Source organism: Lissotriton helveticus, chromosome 2_2 (genome assembly GCF_964261635.1).
Source record: "Lissotriton helveticus chromosome 2_2, aLisHel1.1, whole genome shotgun sequence".
In the NCBI taxonomy this organism is placed as follows: domain Eukaryota; kingdom Metazoa; phylum Chordata; class Amphibia; order Caudata; family Salamandridae; genus Lissotriton; species Lissotriton helveticus.
Window position 1 is genome coordinate 145,876,733 of NC_136060.1, and position 9,199 is coordinate 145,885,931.

The following is a 9,199-nucleotide window of genomic DNA, read 5'->3' on the forward strand; positions in this document are numbered from 1 at the left end:
TTTCCGGAAAAGATATACTAGTTATTAGAGGAATAATGAGTTACTGTAGTTCAAAAATTATAAACACAATTTGTCTCTCTCTATGTGTATCTATCTATATATATATTTTTTTTGAGAGAGATATATATATTTTGTATTACTAGCATCATAAAAGTATGTTTGGCATTGACTTACTAAAATGTGGAGAAGCGTACAGTCAAGTACACAAAATCGTAGGTTTACACTGATACAAATGACACAAGTCGAGTTGTGCACGTGAAGTGCAGTGTTTTCAAAAGTGTGCTTTGCGACATTCCTAACAAAAAGATAAAGATCTGCCTCAGCAAGAGGGTGGGTGTTGCCCAGGATCCTACATAGAGGTGCCTGTTGCCTACAAAGCCTGGATCATTTCTTGCCTCCTACATGCATTATTTTTATGATTTTTCAGTGATTCCAAGTTTTCCATACATGCTATGAAGCATAGACTGCATAAAATGCGGAACATGGAATTGTTTAGGAAAGGGGTAGAGGATCAAACAATGGAATGGAATTCCTATAAACGACCCTTCGCTTGGGTAAGTAACGCCATAGGCTGGCAGATAAAGTCTCTGTAAATTTTAACCTTTATGAATGTGCAATCCTACAAGTTTAGAAAGTGCACACGTTCTATTGGCTAAAATATGTAATTTGTGAACAAGTAATAATCTCAGCTTTGACATAATTCATGTGAAGTGTGGGTCAGGAAACCAGTGCCATTTGCCCAATATATAGGTCGTAGCTATTGCTTTGCCGAGTTTTCCCTTGTAATCTGCGCTTCGAAATAGTGACTCAGAGAAAGTGAAAGTCAGCTGCCATATTAAACTTGTACATCTCAAAATAGCACTACAGAATACTCACCGGTCTGAGGACTCGCACCACCTCCTTGAGGACCCCCTCCACGTTCCGCACCGAACACAGCACCAGCGTGCAGACCACAGCATCCGCGGAGCCGCTGGCCACCGCCGACATGTCTTCCCCAGACGCCACGAGGAAGCGCGTGAACCGGACGTGGTCATTTTCTGCAACGCTCTTGCCCAGGAAGCGCTCGATGTCTGGGTTCGGATCCGTGCACGTGACTCGGCATCCTGGCGGGAAAAACTGGAAATTTGTTCCCGTTCCGCTTCCGACCTCCAAAATGTTGAGCTTCCCCCCGGGGCTGGCGAAGTCTAGCATATTGGTGAAAAGAGTCTTCTTGAAGGAATGCATCTTCCGGTTGTAGACGTGGCTAAATGTGGCCAACACGTACGGAAACATCTTATTGGCTAGTGGCTGCCATACTCCTAAGAGAGCCAAGAGGTGCACTGGCAGGGTCAGCAGCATGATGCCCCCCTGAAGGGTGGCTATGAGAAGGCCCATGTTCGGAGCCGAGGGCGCCGCCGCCTCTGAGGTCTGCACTCTCGAGCTGATGCGTGTCTGAGCTGCGCTGGATTTACTTTGTAGGAATAATGCACACCATATGCACAGATGAGTCCACATTCAGGTTACCGGTATGTTTTTTCGTTACAAACAAGGGTGTTCCATAGCACACAAAGCTGGAATTAATAGTATATATTTTGTACACGATAAATAGATTGCCAGTCATGTCCAGAATTATTCCTTTATGCAAGGAAATGTAATTAATTAATTTGTTTTTTTATAAAGAAGTAACGAATAAATAAATATTTGCTACAAGTCGATGCTCTAGAGTTTGTACAAGTTTCGCCTGGTGTTCTCGAAAATTAATCTAAAACGAATTCTTTCAAAGGCTGTGTCCTGAATGGATACACTTGCAATAATGTTTAGATCTACATAAGTAATTCTTCATTTTGCACAGTGACGCGTTTGTTTTTTCTGAGAGTGGAAATATTCAGAGTAACAGCTAAACCTCCTGGATTTTGTATAGTACTGACCTGTAAGGATGTGAGTTTGGAAGCTGAGCTGTTACGTACGGTCACTTTACCCCTGAAAAAGGGCAACTGCTCATCAAATAGGGTAGTCTGGGGCTCCAAGAATGGCCACTTTCAAAGTCAAGAATCACAAAGGATTAGCCGGGACAAAGGGAACACGTGGATGCTTTATTCAGCCTGGTTCAGGGGGTGACAGGTCTCAAAGAGAAGCAAAACAGGAACCGGGCTCGGAAGGGCACAACATTCCAAGACGACATTTCAAACACTCTTGAAGGAAGCATGGGGTGCAAAGGGTGGGGCTTCAGCAGACAGATGCAGCGTTCACCGGGCTGTCCCCATACTGCATTATCTTTTGGCATTGTTAAAGGGCTGAAACTTTGCAGCCAGGATTAGATTTCTCCCGGGTTGACCGTATAAATACATTGCCACTTTTGGGCTTATGATGGTTTCGGATGGGGGAGGGGCGTTGCAGCCAGGCCCCATATAATACACTAGTACGTTTTTGGGGCGGTTTAAATGGTTGGATGATTCAACAGGATGTGCCGAGAATTCACTGGGCTCTAATGTTTGGGGTTTCTGCACTGAGATAACAGCCATGCCTCGGGTGACTTTAGAACATACTATTTTTTACCTTAAACACAAAGGCCCAAGAAACACACTGATGCAAACCCACACCAAGCGTCCTTCCCACGGTATATCTTTCTGATAAGCCCATGTAACCCAATGTCCACCTTCTAGAAACTACAGACTTGCAAAAGTGCAAAGATAATTTCATTTTTATGAGAAAGTGTAGCACTCGAGGCATGTTCCGTGGAAGAAAATGTGTATTTAAATGTAAGTTTCCAGATCCTAATACAAGAAATGAACTAGATGTTGCCCTAAAGTAAAATGAAAACTCTGCGAATTAGAAAAAAGTTTGTTCTAGCCAATGTTCTTCTTATCCCTGTGACCATCTGCCCTTAACAACCTCATGCAAATTACGTGCTGGCTGACACCACTGAGGCTCCTGGGTGAGCTTGTGCCATTTCAAAGGGTTTGACACATTTACAATGACCTCCGGTAGTGCCCGAGTGCCTTTGATATGACAACTCCGCCCTCCTTTGATAAGCATCAACACCGACAACTACCCCATTGTCTGTTAGGGGGGGGGGCGCTCTTCCAGTCCACCAAGAAAGTCTCCCTTCTGTGCCTCACAGGAAAACATGCGTTAAAACAGTACATTCAATCTCTTCTGCATGCAGTATTGTACAACATGAAAAGTATTTCCACAGGTTTGAATAGTATGCCCCTATAATGTGGCCTATGTCCAGATGATTATATAGGAGAAGCCCGTCCCCCCTTAAGTTGTTCTGTGTGACCCTCAAGTGCGTAGACCTGTGCAGGGGCCTTCGCGCGCACTCCTTGTCACTGTATAATCCTCCCGGGCATGCTGGTACAGTGTGAGCTGCTTCTGGCTTGCAGGATTCTACGGAGCTGGCCTCGTGTTCTCAGGACTGTGCCAGGGGAGCCTCACGTCACTAGATTGGTACAGTATGAACCTCACAGTCCTGGAATCTCACAGCGTGAGCCTTCTCCGCGGGACTGGACAGAGTGTACAATGTGAGCGCCTAGACATAAAACGTGTACTGTGTGAGCCCGCTGTCCTTACCATCGTCCGGCAAGAGGCCCACGTCTTTAAGAATGGACGTTAAGAGCGAGTAGCGAGGCCGTGTCTAAGGGTGTTCCGTACGAGCCTCACATCCACGGGTGGGTGCACTAAGGTGTGTCCAGGGTGCCAGAAAAAGGAATCCGCTTAATATCGTGCACTGTAGTACATTTACTTTTCGAGGTGAGATGACAACTAGATGTTGTTTAGCTGCGTCTGCAGGAGGGTCCCCGTCCCTCTGCAGGCCTCGGAGGAAGGAAGGGTCACTGGGAGTTCATAGCAGACAAAAGAGCGGCCGGATCACAGCGCGTCCCCACATTAGCATTCTGGCCTTTGATTCCAACTGGCCCAACAAGCGCCCGTACAAAACACCAAAGCCTCAGTGAGCGCTCAGCCCCCGGATTAAGATGTCGCGATGTGTGCCTGTCATGAAGATGCATGTCAAACAAGGAACAATGGCTGACCTGTGCCTACAGTACCGTGCCCGCCCTGCCCACGTCAGGCCTGCAGCAGGTTTGCGCTCTCAGGGGGAGTGTCAGACAGACTCTTAGTGATTTGCGCCCACAAACCGAAAGCACTAATGACGTCATTTCTGCTCCTGCTAATATTGGAAACCAATACCAAGATATTAACTTATTGTTATATCTTGGAGAGCGATCCGTACCTGGCCATCAGAACGGTTCCAATCCAAAGCACTCAAACCTCATTGAAACAGTACGTTCCCAGAGACGGCATTTTAGGTCAAACTAGAGATAACTCCCAGTTTTATCATCCTCATAAAAACGTGGTTAGGGCTAAAGGTATTTAAAAGCACGGGGCTGCGTGTGGCCATGGCAGAGCTGTAAAGCTTGGTGGTGGTGGTGTGGAGTTAGCAAAGATGCAAAAAAAGCCATCGGAGTAAGAAATAAGCCTTTCCCTTCGGGGGAAAGATGTTCGGAAAGTTTTGTTTCCGTGTATACGGAGCACAACCCCAGGACCATTATTTTCCTTCACTATAGCTATGTGTGGTCCTGGGCACCCCATACATTGCCCTGGTGCCCCTGTTTACTGCGATGGTCGTGCCTACTGAGAACCGCCGTGACGAGTGTCTATAGAGGAGTCCTGGACTACAGTGTTCCGCTTGTTGTAAGGCTGGCGATGCGAGCAAGCGTGCTGTATTGTTGTGGTATCACCCTGCGCCGGCAGCAGCAGGGCCGGGTTTTCAGGTCATTGTTTTCTCGTCTCGCCCTCTGTGCCGCTCGCATTAGCAGCATAGAGTGCTGCACGGTGACAGCAGAGGCGGCAGCGCCAGTACTAGACGGCTATTTAAACCCTGCTAGGCGAGCACTCTCCCATCACATGACCCGCCGTTGGCTGTTTGGACCTCCACTGCAAACCGGAGCAGTCAGCAGCGCCCGAAGCACCGCGAGTACACAGGGCACCTGGGCAGGGGGCGGGGTGGCTGCTGGAAAGCTCGCAGCGCTGCTGCTGGCTGCCTAGCGACGCCGAAGGTGAGCCGCTGTGCAGTGGCCGCTTCATGGTGTTAACAGGAGGCGGCCGCTTCTCACTGTCCCTGCCAGGGCAGAGCAATCTCAGGCTGAGCCCCTGAGCTCTGCGGCAGGGGAAAGGACGCCTCTAACCATTAGTACCTGTGCATCAGGGAGAGAGCAGCGCCACTTGGAATACCCTCGCGGCGCTACGTCTAAGGATGTCAGCCAGGCAAGAGGCATCTTCGGCCGGTGCCGCCATCAGGAAACAAGCGGGAGGGGGCGGGAAAGGGGGAGGAGAGACGCAGAAGACGGCCGGAGCAGGAAGGCGGGTGCCGGCTCAATGCCGGACCAGATTCGGGGGCGTTCCCGGCTTTTGACAGCAGAGGCGGCAGCGCCAGTACTAGACGGCTATTTAAACCCTGCTAGGCGAGCACTCTCCCATCACATGACCCGCCGTTGGCTGTTTGGACCTCCACTGCAAACCGGAGCAGTCAGCAGCGCCCGAAGCACCGCGAGTACACAGGGCACCTGGGCAGGGGGCGGGGTGGCTGCTGGAAAGCTCGCAGCGCTGCTGCTGGCTGCCTAGCGACGCCGAAGGTGAGCCGCTGTGCAGTGGCCGCTTCATGGTGTTAACAGGAGGCGGCCGCTTCTCACTGTCCCTGCCAGGGCAGAGCAATCTCAGGCTGAGCCCCTGAGCTCTGCGGCAGGGGAAAGGACGCCTCTAACCATTAGTACCTGTGCATCAGGGAGAGAGCAGCGCCACTTGGAATACCCTCGCGGCGCTACGTCTAAGGATGTCAGCCAGGCAAGAGGCATCTTCGGCCGGTGCCGCCATCAGGAAACAAGCGGGAGGGGGCGGGAAAGGGGGAGGAGAGACGCAGAAGACGGCCGGAGCAGGAAGGCGGGTGCCGGCTCAATGCCGGACCAGATTCGGGGGCGTTCCCGGCTTTTGGCTGACGTCGCGTGACGTAGCCAAAAGGGAAAAATTCTCGGGAACGCCCCCGAATCTGGTCTGGGATTGACAGACAGAGCCCTCTACCAATGGCTAGCCTCCATTTATGGAGCTAGCCAATGGGAGGAGGGGGCAGATACCCGACCCCACATAGAGGATTAGAGGATATCATTAGATTTTGCTAGCGCATGCGTACTTCGTACGCATGCATCGCTAGTCAAAACCTAAAAAGGAGATAATGGGCAGCCAATTAAAATGGATACAGGAACACTTTACGTGACACTTTGAATTCTAATCGTGAATCCCCCAATCCGTTATCAAGCTAAAACAAGTTATAAAAGATATCTTAAGGGATAATGACTTAAGGTACCTGAGAGGTAAACAATCATCAGAGAGTATGGTCTCTGGAGGGGGGTATTGTTTAATATTGAACAGTCACCAAATTCCGAGATAAGAATGGCAGTATCAAAAATGATAATCCGAGTAAATCCGTGTTATTTATGTTTCCAGATTTCGATAAAAACCCATAAATATCAGGAGAAATGTATGTGTGAGCTACCTACGAAATGGAACATGAAGCATTGTTGTTAGACTGTGCACTTCTAGTGATGTTAAGTAGGACATTTCCAAAACAATTTCTCTAAAATGTGGCTTAAGAAATAGAGCTGCAGCATACATTTTTAACAAACATAACATTTTTAGATGTGGTATGGGCAATCAGAAAGTTTTTAATAGCGGTAAAAGATGTTTTAGATACTGTTAAAGCTGTAAATAGGACTTATGAAATTGAACTCTTAGAAAGAGATATTAAGTATGTATTTTGTATATAATAGATATAGTTTGATAGACTAAGGGCAAAATAAACTAAATCTTAGGCTATTAACACTGCCAGGCTTCCCTTCACTATTGCAGTTCATCCGGTCGTTTTGCGTGGATTTCCTGCAGCTAGTTGTAATCATGGCATAGATCACAAGCTCTCATTGTTTGAGACAGTATCCCTGCAGCCTAACAATACCTAGTCTCCTTCAACCATTGCATTACCTCACATAGCCCTCTCTAAGGACCACACCTAACCCCTATTAATATAACAAGGGCAATAACCATTGGACTAACTATGTTCGGAGTAGCGTGCTACTCTCCGTAAAGCCCTTCAACGCCTAGTCACTGGTCGTAGTTGTATGAAAGCAATTACAGTACAATACACCAGATTTTACAGTAGTGAAAGTTTCCATGGTTAGCGATTTTCATTAGTGATATTAGTCTGCCATCTAGTGGCTATGAGCAGAACTGCAGTCATTCATTCTTTCGTTTCTGATGTTTCTTGGAGATGATTGGAGAACCAGTAAACATTTTCTGCATCTGCTTAAAAACACATACCTTCAGTCCAATCGTCGCCGAGGATTGTGGGGAAGTAATTTTGAAAAAAGAATGGGTAAATGGTGCATTTTCAAGCAAGTTTGAGAAGCACAGAGACTAGAGCTGCAAACACGGAGAGCCCGCTGCAGAGGCTATGTTCATAGGTGAAGTCCTGCTGAAACTAAAATGCATTAACATTCTATTCTCAGTTTCCCCACTTAATAAAGAGAGTGATCCCCAGAAAATGAGTTCCCCATCCTGTTTCTTCATTACATTTTCAGACAAAAGTAGGAACATTCATAGACAATCCACACATGCATTAACCGCATTGTAATAAAAAAAAAAGCATGTGCCATTTATTTTAAGGTGATATGTTATACTCCTTGGTTACTTTAAGCCAAGCAAAGCATGGAATAAGCTTCTTTAAAATGTTGACCTGTTTAGTCATGGTGAGGGTGGAATCAAGGATGACACCTAGGTTGCGTGCGTGGACTGTGGGTGTCAGAGCAGTTACCAGTGTGGTCGGCCACCAGGAGTCATCCCAGGCCGAAGGGGTGGCCCCTAGGATGAGGACCTCCGTTTTGTCCGAGTTCAGCTTCAGTCGGCTGTTCCTCATCCAGTGGGCGACGGCCTTCATTCCTTTGTGGAGGTTTGGTTTTGGCTGTGTGGAGGTCTTTGGGAGGGAGATGATCAGCTGGGTGTCGTCGGCGTAGGAGGTGATGTTGAGGTCGTGTTGACGGGCGATGTGGGCGAGGGGTGCCATGGAGATGTTGAACAGCGTCGGGCTCAGGGACGAGCCCTGGGGTACGCCGCAGATGATCTTGGTGGCCTTGGAGTGGAAGGGGGAGGCGAACGCTCTGAGTCCTGCCAGAGAGGAAGGATGTGGTCCAGTCCAGGGCCTTCCCTCGGATTCCGGCGTCATGTAGGCGTGTGCGTAGGGTGCGGTGGCAGACCGTGTCGAAGGTGGCTGACAGGTCCAGGAGGATGAGGGCTGCTGTTTCTCAGTTGTCTAGCAGGGTCCTGATGTCATCTGTGTCGGCAATGAGGGTGGTTTCGGTGCTGTGGTTGCTGTGGAAACCGGACTGGGATGGGTCCAGGATGTTGTTGTCTTCGAGGTAGCGGGTCAGCTCTTTGTTGACGATTTTGTCGGTTACCTTTGCCGGAAAAAAGGAAGTAGGGAGATGGTCCGGAAGTTCTTGAGGTCATTGGGGTCCGCCTTTGGTTTCTTGAGTAAGGCGTTGATCTCCGCATGTTTTCAGCTCTCCGGGAAGGTTGCCGTCTTGAAGGAAATGTTGATCACCTTGCTGAGATGGGGTGCGATGGATGTGCTGGCTTTGTTGAAGATGTGGTGGGGGCATGGGTCTAGCGGTGAGCCGGAGTGGATGGTTTTCATGATCTCGCTGGTGTCCTTGTTGTTGACCATTGTCCACGAGAGTAGATGGTTGGTGTGTGTGGAGGTGGTGGGGGCGGTAGTCGTCGGTGCGGTCGTGGCGTTGAAGCTGTCGTTGATGTCGGTGATCTTGCGTTGGAAGAAGGTAGCCAGTGAGTCGCATAGGTCTTGCGAAGGCGGGATGTCGTTGGTGTTGGAGCTGTGGTTGGAGAGTTCCTTCACGATGTTGAAGAGCTCCTTACTATTGTGTGCGTTGTTGTCAAGGCGGTCTTTGAATGAGGCCCTCTTGGCGGCTCTGATGAGTTGGTGATGCCTGCGGGTGGTGTTCTTGTGGGCTGTGTAGCTGTCCGGTGATCGTTCGCGGAGCCAGTTCTTCTCCAGTTTCCGGCATATTCTTTTGGCGGCCTGGAGGTCTTCGGTGAACCAGGTTGGCTTTCTTGCTGGTGTGGCTGTTGGAGGGTGTCTTGAGCGGGGCGAGGGTGT

The 9,199-nt window shown here is 49.0% G+C and overlaps 1 pseudogene; it reads right to left on the reverse strand.

The window, feature by feature from the left end:
- Positions 1 to 242: 242 nt before the first annotated feature.
- Positions 243 to 1,374, reverse strand: LOC144821767 (thiol S-methyltransferase TMT1B pseudogene; annotated as a pseudogene).
- Positions 1,375 to 9,199: the final 7,825 nt, after the last annotated feature.